Source organism: Globicephala melas, chromosome 4 (assembly GCF_963455315.2).
Source record: "Globicephala melas chromosome 4, mGloMel1.2, whole genome shotgun sequence".
Taxonomy (NCBI): domain Eukaryota; kingdom Metazoa; phylum Chordata; class Mammalia; order Artiodactyla; family Delphinidae; genus Globicephala; species Globicephala melas.
Window position 1 is genome coordinate 71,450,417 of NC_083317.1, and position 13,942 is coordinate 71,464,358.

A 13,942-nucleotide genomic window follows, 5' to 3' on the forward strand; every position below is an offset into this window, starting at 1 on the left:
AGGCCCCAGATAGACCAAGGGTCAGACATGTGCCAGGCAGAAGGTCTCCCATGGTGGCAGCTGACAGGGAGCCAGCCAGGACGTCAAGAAGAGAAAGCTCCAATTTCTCAAAATCCACACGGCAAATGACAGCAAACGATGGCGGGGCTTCCGCAGGGAATTTCATCAGAGGAAGTTGATCCACAGAGGCATGGGTTGGTAGCTTCCTTCCTATGAGCCTCTGCTCTCATTTTGCCACTCTTCCAGTTTTTATCTAAACCACAAAGCATTTCCTTCAATGCCATGGAAAGAATCTGCTGTATCAGGAAAATATATTGCAATACCATTCCCAGCATTAACACATCTGTTTTTTCTAGATCTGTATTTATCTCTCAGCCATGTCATTAAAATAGGACCTGAAGAATTATCCTCACACTCCAGAGACCTAGCCCTGGTTCTCAACCAGCTGGCTTTTAACGCAAGCACCAAGTGGTGACCCAAAGACAGAACAATAATTTAGGTTCAAACTCTGACGTTTCGTGCAAGTACAGGCAAAATCTGGAACTTCCATTAGAATATCTGTAGAATTATTCCTCATATTGTTCCCACTGGATTCTTTCCTTGATGGTTAAATTTGGAAGTGATTCCCACAGGGCAATATTCAAAGATAAACTAATCTGTACTTCCATCCTTCCTCACTTTGAGAAGTGTTTGTTGTTCAGTAGAAGTATAATGCAATTCACATGTGTAATTTAAAATCTTCTAGTAGCCACATTTAAAATTAAAAAAGGAACAGGTGAAGTGAATTTTAATAAAGTATGTTATTTTACCCAACATATCCAAAATATTATAATTTCAACATGTAATCAACAGAATATCAATGAGCTATTTTACATTTTTTTCATATGAAGTCTCAAAATCTGGTATGTATTTTATACTTGCAGCATCTCAGTTCAGAGTAGCCACATTTCAAATGTTTAGAGCCACATGTGGCTAATGGTTGCCATGTTGGACAGTGCAGATTAGAGCATCAAGTCTGAATTTCACAGCTTGACCTTCCAAGTCCTTCTTAACTTGACCTCCATTTACAAATTCAGGCATATCTACCCTTACTCCTGAACAGAGAGACGGGATCTTAGAGAACTTCCTTCATTTTACATCTAATCCCATATGAGCCCAGACATGGAAAGTGACCTCCTTGAGGTCACTCAAATATTTAGTAGCAACACCAAAGCTTTTCTGACTTCTAAAGCAAGTGGAACCATTTGCGCCAGTTAAGTAAAATACAGTCTATGATAAAGACCTAAATGTAAGACCGGATACTATAAAACTCTTAGAGGAAAATAGGCAGAACACTTTCTGACATAAATCACAGCAATATTTTTTGATCCACCTCCTAGAGTAATGAAAATAAAAACAAAAATAAATAAATGGGACCTAATTAAACTTAAAAGCTTTTTCACAGCAAAGGAAACTATAAACAAAATGAAAAGACAACCCTCACAATGGGAGAAAATATTTGCAATCAAAGCGACCAACAAGGGATTAATCTCCAAAGTATACAAACAGCTCATTCAGCTCAATATAAAAAAACCCCCAAACAACCCAATCAAAAAATGGGCAGAAGATCTAAACAGACATTTCTCCAAAGAAGACACACAGATGGCCAAAAAGCACATGAAAAGATGCTCAACATCACTAATTATTAGAGAAATGCACACAAAACTGCAATGAGGTATCACATCACACAGGTCAGAATGGCCATCATCAAAAAATTTACAAACAATAAATGCTGGAGAGGGTGTGGAGAAAAGGGAACCCTCCTGCACTGTTGGTGGGAATGTAAATTGATACAACCATTATGAAGAACAGTATGGAGGTTCATTAAAAAACTAAATATAGAATTACCATATGATCCAGCAATCCCACTCCTGGGCTTATATCCGGAAAAACTATAATTCGAAAAGATACATGCACTCCAATGTTCATTGCAGCACTTTATACAACAGCCAAGACATGGAAGCAACCTAAATGTCCATCGACAGAAGAGTGGATAAAGAAGATGTGGTATATATATGCAATGGAACATTACTCAGCCATAAAAAAGGATGAAATAATGCCATTTGCAGCAACATGGATGGACCTAGAGATTGTCATACTGAGTGAAGTACGTCAGACAAAGACAAATATCATATGATATTGTTTATATGTGGAATCTGAAAAAATGACACAAATGAACTTATTTACAAAACAGAAATAGAGTACTTATTTACAAAACTTATTTTACAAAACAGATGTAGAACTTATTTACAAAACAGATGTAGAAAACAAACATGGTTACCAGGTGGGAAAGGGGGGGAGGAATAAATTGGGAAATTGGGATTGACATTTATATACTACTATATATAAAATGGATAATTAATAACTCTATAGCACAGGGAACTCTACTCAATACTCTGTAATGACCTATATGGGAAAAGAATCTAAAAAAGAGTGGATACATGTATATGTATAACCGATTCACTTTACTGTACACCTGAAACTAACACAACATTGTAAATCAGCTATAATCCAACAAAAAAAATTTTAAAAAAGGAAAAAAAATACAGTCTATAAAAAATGTTACTGGAGAGGATTACTGGATGAATGGTTCCTTCTCTGCTTTGCTGAGGGTTTTTAGTTGACCCCAAGTTCTTGGCATTAGTCATCCCCACAGCCAGCCCCATGACTGTCTCAGTGGCAGGGTGCACTGACCTTTGGATAGTTATTGGGAAAGTTGCCTCAAGCTCTACATGCCACAGGAGTTTGTATACGATCCCCCTAGGGAAAAGCTAGCGGCTCCACAGAAGATGCATCACCAATTCCCTGCTCCAGGTAAACTCAAGGCAAGGTCAGTGTCTCCCACATGCCCCCACCTGTTGGACCCAAACCAGAGACAGGGAAATGGAAGTGACCTCAATATTTGCAGAAAGCCAGAGTCAGGATGAACAGGCCCTGGGGCCAGGCATCTCCAGCAGCTCCAGAAGCCCTGGTCTCAGGACCAGGAGGGCCAGCAGGGGCCTGGCCACAAAGGAGCCGAGGCCCCTCCACTTGGAGATGCCTTTAGTGCTCATTTCAGTGACCAATCCCAGTGCTCACCTGAATCCCCTGGAGATCTTGTTAGAATGAGGATTCTGCCTCAGTAGGTTTGGGGTGGGGCCTCAGATTCAGCCTTCCTAACCATCTCCCAGATAATGGTTACCACTGGTCCAGGGACCACCCTTAATAGCAGGAGCCTATCCCCGGCTACCCGCAGGTGAGTGGTCAGTGACTAAGGAGGCCCAGGCAGGCTGGCTGCAGCTGGGCTATTTCTCCTCACCCAGATTTTGGAACTCATAAAGATAACTAACACCAACAAAGTACAACCACCACTCTTCGCCATTAACGCTAACTCAATAAATCTTCACAACAGCTCTATCAGCTGGTGACTGTGATTATCATCCCTACTTACAGATGAGGAAAACAAAACAAGAAAGGTGAGGTGACTTGCCCACAGCTGGTAAATGAAACTGGGGTTTAAGCCCAGGCGCTCTGGGTAGCTCTGCTCTCTCGAAGACTCAGGCTGTTGTGTGTTGTCTCAGCTGGGCGGTGACAGACACATCTGCCATCTACTAGCAAAATGCCTTTCAAACTGTCATGAACTCTCCAAAGTTTGTTTCAAAATACCTGTAAGCCTTCCCCTCGCCAGCCTTGGGCCATAACGTACTTCTTTTATCTTCAAACAAGTTCAAAGCTTGTTTGTAGTTTTTTGAATAAAAGTTTAGTTCCTTAGGAATTCTGAAAGGGTATTAAAAGTAATCAGTATGAGCTGAAGGAATTTTATCTTTAACTTCCTCACGCTGGGGGACAGGCCCTATTCATATGCTTCAAACGTTGTTGATCCGTCTTCTCTGTTTGCTGTGTCATCCTGTTGGGCCCGGGTTTCTCGTTTGTTCTCTTTTGATCCGCGGCCATGTGTCCCTAGGAGAGGAGCTGAGGGGTGCTGAGGCTGAGTGCTAATCCAAGGACCAGGCCTGCTCTGCTTCCAGGTAGCTGTGTGGTCTGCTCAGCCCACATCCCTGCTCAAGGCTCAGTTTCCTCATTTGTGTCATGAAGGGTCTGGCCAGATGCTCTGAAGTGCTAGCACACGGGCAGGTTCTTTTGGAGGGTTCCTGATCTTTGTCAGGCTTTCTCCAGCAGCTGCTGATTTTCTGTGTGATTGACTGTTCCCAGCCTCAGGGTGATTGGTTCCTACAAAACAGAGTCCCTTCGAGAAGGTCCGAAACAAAGGTGAGAAATTCTTTGGCAAAAAACCTTAACACTGATTCTGGCTCCCTCTCAGTGGTCTGGGTCCCTTCGACCGTCCTCAACATTCACCCGGCCTCAACGGATCCCAATCACCTGGATGTCTTGTAACCTGCTTGACTTCCTCCTGCTCCCACTTCTAGCCCCTTGCTTAAATCCCCTCACTGGTTCTCTACTGCCCACTCAGCCAAGTCCAGACTTCTTATTCTGACTCCTGGTCCCTTGTGCTCTGTTCATGTTCCACCAGATGCCTTCTCACCTCTCAGCAATCTGTGAGTGGCCCCCCTAACCTGCATCCTCCTTCTTGCCTCCATGCCTTTTCACATGCTATTCCACTGCCTGGCATGCCCTTCCTTCCCCTGCCTGCCTAGCAAACTCCTCTTCATCCTTCAAGACCCTCTTCAGGGTTGTTTTCTGAGAAGCTTTTTATGATCCATCTGGATAAAACATGTCAGCCATCCTTTGTGCTTCTACTGTATCCCATCCCACAATGAGCTTCATTTTATCAGTTTGAATGCATTCAGGTGCAAGTAACAGAATACCTGATTAACAGTGACTTAAACAATAGAAACATTTCATTATCTCTCAGACAACTGATGGTGCACTCTTCAGGGTTGGTTCAGCAGTTCACCTCTGTCATCAAGGACCTAGGCCCTTTCTCTTCCATCACCGTCAGCATTTTGAGTGTGTTTTGCCTCACGGCCACAAGACAGTGGCCGTAGCTCCAGGTATCACATCATCACACCTCAGCATCCGAGAAGGAAGAAAGAGGGTAGGAAAAAAATGAACCTTTCATTCCTACGCTCACTCTTGGCCTGCTGATACCTGTCCTTTCCTACCCCTGGTCCCTACCCTCTATCAGATGCTCCAATTAACTACTCAAATTAAATACTCAAATTAACCAGACACCTTTAAATAGTCACACTCAGGACCTGACTCTCAAGTACCTGAGGTCAAATACCTCTTGTTCTTAAAAAACAAAATCAGTCTCACAGTCTGAAAATCTTGAAAGGTTTGACTGTCTGAACATTTATTCACTTTTGAATAGTTCTGTAGTATGTGTGGCTTCTATTGTGAGCCATCTCAAATATGTTTTAGAAGTAGGTGTGGTATAAATAATAAATAAATGAGTGAATATCTGGAAGTGTGACTCTTTTTATTTAATCTTGGGAAAATGTGGTAACCACTGCGATAAGCCCTTCCGGCCAAGAGTAAACAGGATGGCCTGATCTCTGTCTAGAATATAAAAGCTGCAAGTTAATATAAGGTGAAAAGGTTGGCAGTGGGTGGAGGTGGGGGGCATTTGAGACTTGACCTTGCTTTTTGGTACAGCTCATTGAAGGCATAGTGTGTGAACTTTGGAGAGGGATAAGGTCTGAGGCCTCATCACTGACTTCATAGCAATGGCCTGTGTAATGGAAGGATCCCTCTCTCTGGGTCTCAGTTTCCTAAGCGTATGACAAGGAGTTTGGGCCAGAAAGCCTCAAAGGGCCCTTCTAACTTGGCTGCTCTATGTGTATTGGGGAGGGGGGTTGATGAGGTGCCTCCCTGGGGGTGGAATTGTCCATTGGGGGGTAGTGGGAACAGGCAGTGGAATCCCTGACTACTTTGTCTCTCAACCACTGTGGCCTTATCTTCCCACAGGATCTGGGAAGAGGGTTCATCATCCCCCACCTGCCTTGGAAGAATACAGTTCCCACATTTGAGGCTATTCTCTCCTCCTCAGGAGGCTCAGTGACAAAGTCGCCAACACTCCTCTCTGTGCTCGCAGCTTGGGGACTGCCCCCTGCAGGCTCCAAGCAGCTCAGGGGTCACGCCATGCCCCACCCACACCCCCAGCTTCAACCAGGACCAGGCTGCGAAGGGGGGATGCCAGGGGCAGCGGACACCTCTCAGATGCCTGGGGGATGCGAGCGGGCCCCTGACTGCAGAGAGAGCAGGACTGGAGCCAGAAGCACGGTGCCCTGGGCGGCAGGAGGGGCTCCCATTTCCCTGGAATCTCTGCGTCTGCCTCCTCGGGCACAGTAGGGCCTGACTTGCTGAACTGAAGCAGGAAGAGAAGGGAAGGGCTGGGAGAAGTACCCTTCGTGACGTTCCGTCTCCTCACCTTACCTGCCTCTCCTCACCTCACCTCGGGTGTGCCTATCAGCAGCGTGGCTTTGCCAGACGGATTGAAGGGCAGCCAGGAATGGCTCCTCATTGCCTCTGACCTGGGCCCTTCCCTTCCACAGTCACAGAGGAGGGGGCCCACCTTGGCCTAGCCTCCAGGAATCAAAGCCCTTCACCACTATTCTTGGACGTACCTGGAATTCGGGTCGATACCAGGTGGTGGGCTGAGTTTTCCTCTCTTTGCCTCTCCGGGCTGAGGCATTAGCTTGTGGCTCCTAAAGGGCGGAATACTCAGTGATAGAATAACTTCCAGCCTTCTGTGGTAGAGTACTCTCCAGTTTACACAGCGCCTACGTACTTCTGATTTCATTCAGTTGCTACAGCAAGTCGGCAAGATGCCTACCATAAGCATTGTCTCCACTTTACAGCTGAGAAAATCAAGGCTCAAAGAGAATATCCATCTTCTGTTCTTGCTGTGAGAAATCAACACAAACCGAGCAGCTTAATAACACACAAACGCATCATCTCACCATTCTGTAGGTCAGCAGTGCGGGCACAGCACGGCTCAGCTGGTCCTCTGCTTTGGGTTTCGCGACATTGAAATCAAGGTGTCGGCAGGGCTGTGTTCCTTTCTGAAGGTCTGAAGATGAATCTGCGTCCAAGCTCATGCAGGTTGTTGGCAGAATTGAATTCCATGCAGTGTAGGATGAGGTACCAGTTGGCTGTCAGCGGGGAGCCCTTCTCAGCTTCTAGAGACTGCCTGCACTCCTCAGCTTGCAGCTCCCTTCCGCCATCTTCAAAGCCAGTGGTGGTTGAGTTCCTTTCATGTTTTGAGTCTCTCAGAGCTCCTCTTGTGACTAATCTCTCTTCCGCCTTGAGCCAGAGAAAGCTCTCTGCTGTTGAGGGCCCATGTGACTAGACAGGGCCCACAGGGATAATCCAGGACAATCTCCCCATCTCTACGTCTGGAAACCTCATCACACAATCTCCCCATCTCTAGGTCTGGAAACTTCATCACATCTGCAAAGTCACCTTTGCCATGGCCATGTAATGTACGACCTTCACAGTTCTGAAGATCATGGCACGGGCATCCTTGGGGACCATTATTCTGCCTCCCACAGAGAGGTTCTGAAACCTATCACTCAGCTAGGAAGTGGCAGAGGTAGAACCTGAATCCACATCTCCCAGCTGCACAATGTTTACTCTTTCCACCACATCTCAGCTGCCTCAGGAACTTCCGGGTCATCATTTAATTCATCCCATTTCTTTCTGGTAAACCAGAGGCTGGAGGAGAGATTTCATCCTTGCATAACAGAGCCTGGGGAGAAATGTGGGAAGCTGAGGAAAGTGGACCCTGGCCTCGGGCCAGCTCAGTGGGATAAGGGGGTGGGTTCCTGGGCCTGTGTAGACTAGGCTGGTGGGGCCCATCTGGGGACCCTGGCAGCAATGGGTTATCGCAAGAAGACCAGATGGGGAGGAAAGAGATGGGGACTCTCCAGGGTCCCACAGGCTGACCGAGCCACACAAATGGCCAACATCCTAGTCAGGAGGTGGGAACAGCCTGCTCCCAAGTCAGAGACTCAGCAACGGTCAAGCTCTGGAAACCAGTCAGAACCCCTAGCTTTCTCTGTGTGAATTACCCAGCAGCAAAACCAAGCAAAACTGGAGTGGTCTCGTTGGGCCTGTGAGGGAGACCCTGGGAAGTTTGTGTAGAGCCAGAGCCAGACAATGGAAATGGCGTGGTGCCTGTCATGTGAAACAAAGGATATGGCAATGTTATTGGTGTTCCTTTGTGCAGGGTGCTGTCTTGATTTTGTTAATAAACAAAAACATACTGTAATAGGGGCTTTCATAGTCTTAATTCCAACTTGATGTCCTTTGCCTCCAAGTGCCCTTCCCCATGAGTTTAGTCCACAGCCAAGGAAATCTGCTTCCTTGTGGGGTTTCAGGACAGCACACACCGAGGGGAAGAGGCACCTGAGTCTCTACAGGTGCTCCGGTCAGAGGTCCACCAGCACCAGCCAAGCCCTGCCTGGGGAGCTGAGCCCCAGGGTGAGGCTGCGAGGCGCTTTCCCAGGGACCTGGGGAGACTGCATGCTTGATGGTAAATGAAGAGATCAGGACCCCATGGGGTGATTCCATTTATGCCTATGTCTATGCACTGAAGTGGGGAAGGAAGTCTACTAAAAAAATTAGTGGTTATATTCCAGGGCACGGGTTTATCGGTGATAACTTTCTTCCTTATAATTCAGATATATTCCAAGCATATGTATGGTTATATCTTTCACGGATTCTACAATGAGCAGAAAACAATGAAAATATTATATTTGTAATAATAGTGGCAGAAAGCTTAATTAGGAGTATGGAAGAACACCCTGAGTGGGATTGACAAGAAAGGGGTCCCCAGGGAGGAGGCTCTGCCACCCCTCTGTGTGTGTGAGGATCAGACACCCCAGTGCCTAGAAGGGAGCTGGCACTTGCTTGGGGTCCTGGGATGGAGCCGTTGACCTCTACCTCACACTGGACCGGGACCCTGTGGCCCTGAAATCAATTTTGCATCCTAGCCCCATGATCCCTGCACCTGGCAGGCTAAGCCTTCAGTGTACTGAATGAACACTAAGCCTATTAGAGTTAGTTGATTGGGTTTCAATACCATCCACGTTCAGGGAGGATTTGGTTTCCTCTGCGGATGGACGAGAACTGAAGTTCCTCCCCTGAGGATATTGCTCCCTGAGATCGCATATGCTTTTCCCTTTATTCAGCTCACACCTGTCAGGTCACATCGCCTAAACCCTACCTCCAGAGTACAGCCTAGAGTGTATTTAGCTTTCTTTTCTTTTCATTTTCATTGTCCAAGTATTTATATTCATTGCAGAAATTCTAAGAAAAAAATAAGCAAAAAAGTACAGAAGTCACTTGTAGGCCCACCAACCAGAGATAAGCAATATATTTTTCTCTCATACATAAATATAAAATTGTCAAAATAAAATAATATCAAACATACTGTTTGGGAACACTGTTCTTCATGACATACACTTCTTGAGTACACTTTTGGCGCTATACATATGCAGGGCTACACATATGTTTCAATGTGTACGTACTATTCCATTGCATGACTCTATCATTATTTAACCATTACCCTGTGGTTGGACAATGCTTTTCCAGCTTTTTGTCATTATCAACAATGCGGGGATGACCATTCTTGTACTCATCTTTGCCTTCATCTTGTCATTATTTGATTAGGCCAAATTATAGGAAATATACTGCTAGTCTGAAGGGAATGCAATCTTTTAAAGCATGTCTCTTTAAAACAGCTGACATCTAAAGCCATGAGTCTTTTTCTTTTTCTCCACAAAGCACAGAAGCTGGAGATGTTAAGTATTTGCTCAGATGAGCTCTGGGGCCCCTCTAGCTCAGACCCTCTGATTGTCATTCCATAGCCCCAGACACCTCTCTTCTGGGTTTAAAAGGTCTTGAGTGTGTTGGTGACCTCTTGCCAAAGAAGTGCATTCCCGCCCTTTTCCAAACTGTCCCACAACACAATTTCTCCACCACCTTATCCTCCTCCTGAAATCATTCCCCCCTCCCCCGGCTCTGCTCGGTTCTACAAATGTCGACCACAGTGCTGGCCACACTTTCATTCATTAAGATAATTCAGTAAACAGTGAACATGCATGAGGATTTACTCTGGGCTAAGCCCTGGGAAATAACAGAAGTAAACAAGAGAGGTTCCTGACCTCATGGAAGTTATAAACACTAAAAGAATTTCACTAATATGAAGAAACACCAGAATGACGGGAGAGTGAATGGTCGTGAAGAGATGCTATTAATCTCATGGTGCGGCGCATCTTCTCTGAGGAGGGGATACTTGAATGGAGAGAGTATTTCATTATGCTTCTCTGTTAATGTGTCCTCCCCGCTTTGTTAGATGGGGACCGAGCCTTACTATTGCTATCCCAGAGGTAGCACAGTGCCTAGCTCAGGGAGAGTGCTTGGTAGACATGCATGGAATGAATGAATGAATGAATGAATGCACAGGCGAGTCAGTGGAGCTGATGGTCCCACCATCCTCTGCTCTGTTCACATGCATGTGGAGCTCTGAGCCCAGAACCAGGGAGGTGGGTTCCTCCCCAGGGCGCCTCTCCTTGTTACCTACAAATGACTAGGAGATCAGAGAGGTTAAGGAGCTCACTCCACTGCACAGCAAGCCACGGGGCAGGGCTGCCCAGAGAAGCCAGCACAGTGGAGCGCACAGAAGCTAGCAGCAGCAGCGTGACTTTGGCTCTGCTCCATACCCTGTGACCTTGGGCAAGTTATCAAACTCTCTATGAGACCGTTTTTAAATCTAGAAAATGGAGATAGCAGCACCTACCTCACCAAGCAGTTGTGAGGATTAAATTGAGATAAAGCTTGTAAAGAGCTTGGCAGGGAGGCGGGCTCAGCAAAGGGGAGCGCCCGGGCGCCAGGGCCTGCTCGTGGCTGAGATGGAGTTTACCTAGCTGGCTCCCTTCAGGACTCTCCCAGGGTGTGGACAGCAAGGGCTGGCAGGACGGGGGACCTGGGCAAGACTTCCAGAGAGGAGATAGCATGGGAGCATGTTTCCCAAATCATTCCACATTTTAACCCATATCCTGACCTCTCTTTAAAAAGAATTATTGTAAAAACAATACAAAGATGTTAAAGGAAAAATAAATCACCTTATAGGATCTCAGCGTTCTAACCCAATGATGTTCTTTCTGTCTAGTCTTCCCTGTTTGTCCAAATACATACATATTTGATATCACTGCACTTGTAATCTGTTTTATATTTTTCACATCACTTAACATTTCATCATAAATGCTCTTTCATAACGCTATAGTCTTCACACATAGAATTTTTCATGGCAGGCTGATTGTCCATCAAGTTGATGAACCATTATTTATTTATTCATTTTCTTATTGCTGAATATTTAGTTTGCTTCTTTTTGCAGCTAAAGATAAATACATGTTTGTTTATAGCCTTCCTGTTTTGTTTTGTTTTAAATTTTTATTGGAGTATAGTTGATTTACAATGTTGTGTTGTAAAGTGACTCTGTACAGGTGTACAGCAAAGTGACTGTTATACATATACATATATCCACTCTTTTCTAGATTCTTTTCCTATATAGGCCATTACAGAGTACTGAGTAGAATTCCCTGTGCTATACAGTAGGTTCTTATTAGTTACCTATTTTATTTACAGTAGTGTGTATATGGCAAACCCAATCTCCCAATTTATCCCTCCCTTGTTTATACCTTTTTAATCCTTTATGGCTCTGTTGTTCCCCAGCGTAACAATCTTCACTTTTCTAGCAGTGTGTGAGCGGGTCTTCACCAACGCTGCAGAGAGCTTTAGTGTTGGTGTTAATATGACTGAATATGGTTAACCAAATCTGGTACAGCATGGTGTTTATTTACTGTTTAATTTCCTCTTGAAAGAAATTTAGTTCATATTCCTTGCTTATTATCAGTATTGATTAGTTATTTATGAACCTAATTTTTTGTCTTATTTGCTGCAAGATTCTTCTCCAGTTTGTCATCTATTCTTTTTCCTTTCAAAATTACACTTAAGGGGCTTCCCTGGTGGCGCAGTGGTTGAGAGTCCGCCTGCCGATGCATGGGACACAGGTTCGTGCCCCGGTCCGGGAAGATCCCACATGCCGCGGAGCGGCTGGGCCCATGAGCCATGGCCGCTGAGCCTGCGCGTCCAGAGCCTGTGCTCCGCAATGGGAGAGGCCACAGCAGTGAGAGGCCCGCGTACCGCAAAAAAAAAAAAAAAAAAAAGATACTGTAGTAGAATGAATTACTGAACATCAGATTATGTTCCTTCTTAAAGGACCCTTTTAAAGTTAAAAAAAAATGTATATGAAATCATCATGGTTGGAGGCATTAGATTTTTATTTTAACTGTTCCTTCATTTCTTAATGGGCATAAGTTTAAATTTCTAGGCAACAAAACTTAGTAATTGCTTCATAAACATCAGAATAAATATCACGAATATTTAAGAAACAAACCTTATTTTTTATTTATAAGTATACCAAGAAAAAGTAGAAAACGTAGGCCTACTTTTCGAATGGTCCTTTAGACAAAGCGAATAGGGGAAGGCAGATCTGTGGAAAATATCCTATAAAATATCCTAGCTGAGGGGAGAAAGGCACCAATCATGAAGAAATGATTAGAACTACTACATTTCCTTTGTGATTCTTTTCATTACTTTTTTTAAAAAATTATTTATTTATTTGTTTATTTTTGGCTGCATTGGGTCTTCATCGCTGCTCATGGGTTTTCTCTAGTTGCGGCGAGAGGGAGCTACTCTTCGTTGCAGTGCGTGGGCTTCTCATTGAGGTGGCTTCTCTTGTTGCAGAGCACAGGCTCTAGGGCGCGTGGGCTTCAGTAGTTGTGGCACACGGGCTCAGTAGTTGTGGCATGCAGGCTCAGTAGTTGTGGCTCATGGGCTAAGTTGCTCCGCGGCATGTGGGATCTTCTTAGACCAGGGCTCGAACCAATGTCCCCTGCATTGGCAGGTGGGTTCTTAACCACGGAACCACCAGGGAAGTCCTTCGTTACTTTTTAAAGGACTCCATCACAGGCCTTTAATCGCTGGCCAGTCTGGCAACAGATATACCTGGACAGACCTAGTCAAGAGGCAAGAGAAAAATGCCGTCTTGGTTCTCTGTCACCAGCTTCTTCCACCATCTTCTTCTGCCATCCTCACCTTTGCCTGTCTATGTCTTCCCAGTTTTTGGCTTTGCCCTCCCTCCTCCCAGCCCACCCTCAGCTCCTTCCCTCATCAGCACGCTGGTTTCCAAGCCTGAGGGTGGGGCCTACCTGAGAAGCTGTAAAAACACAGACTCTACCCCTGCCTCCTTAGGCCCCATCTTTGCAGACCCTGACATGTAGGTCTGGGTGGAGGTTGGGAGTTTGTCTTTTCTGAAGCCCTGCATGTGATTCTAATGAGCAGGTTCAGGGCCTACTCCATCAGTATCTTTCCTTATATTCCAGAACCTACCATAAGGCCTGGCAAATCATAGGTGCTTAACAAATACGTAACAAATTAATGAACTGAAGGAAAAAAATTTTTAAGCCCTGGTATATGTGTACAGAAGTCAGTGTCGCCTCTTGTGATTTTCACAAACATTTTGTGAAGCAGCAAATAAAGTGGATATTATCGTCCCCGTTTCACAGAGGCCAAGAGAGGAGAAGGGACTTCCCCAAGATCACAGCTGGAGGGACCAGAGTCTGCCTCCCTCTACCAGGACAAGTCCCAGGGGCTTAGGAAGGCGGGCAGAGTTTAAGGAGGGGGAAAAAGGAATTCCCATCCCCATTACTTAGTGGGTTGAGGGGAGTGGAAGCAAGGAGGGGGAAAAAGGAAAAGAAAGAAGAGAAGGGACCAGAAAAGAAGAAGTAGAGGAAGGTCAGAGGTGCCTAAAAGTATGGAAAGGGAACAAGACATCAAAGAACAAAAAGCAAGACCCCAAAACAGACACAGGTAGAGACTGGATGGGATTATGGAG

General features: G+C 45.3%; 1 long non-coding RNA gene across 2 annotated transcripts in view; it reads left to right on the forward strand.

Moving 5' to 3' along the window:
• LOC132597248 (uncharacterized) overlaps nt 1–7,129 on the forward strand; it is a 35,439-nt gene extending 28,310 nt beyond the window's left edge. For both annotated transcript variants that reach the window (XR_009563723.1, XR_009563724.1), the window contains one exon: nt 5,947–7,129. This is a non-coding gene — a long non-coding RNA (uncharacterized lncRNA). The remainder of the gene's footprint in view (nt 1–5,946) is intronic.
• Nucleotides 7,130–13,942: the final 6,813 nt, after the last annotated feature.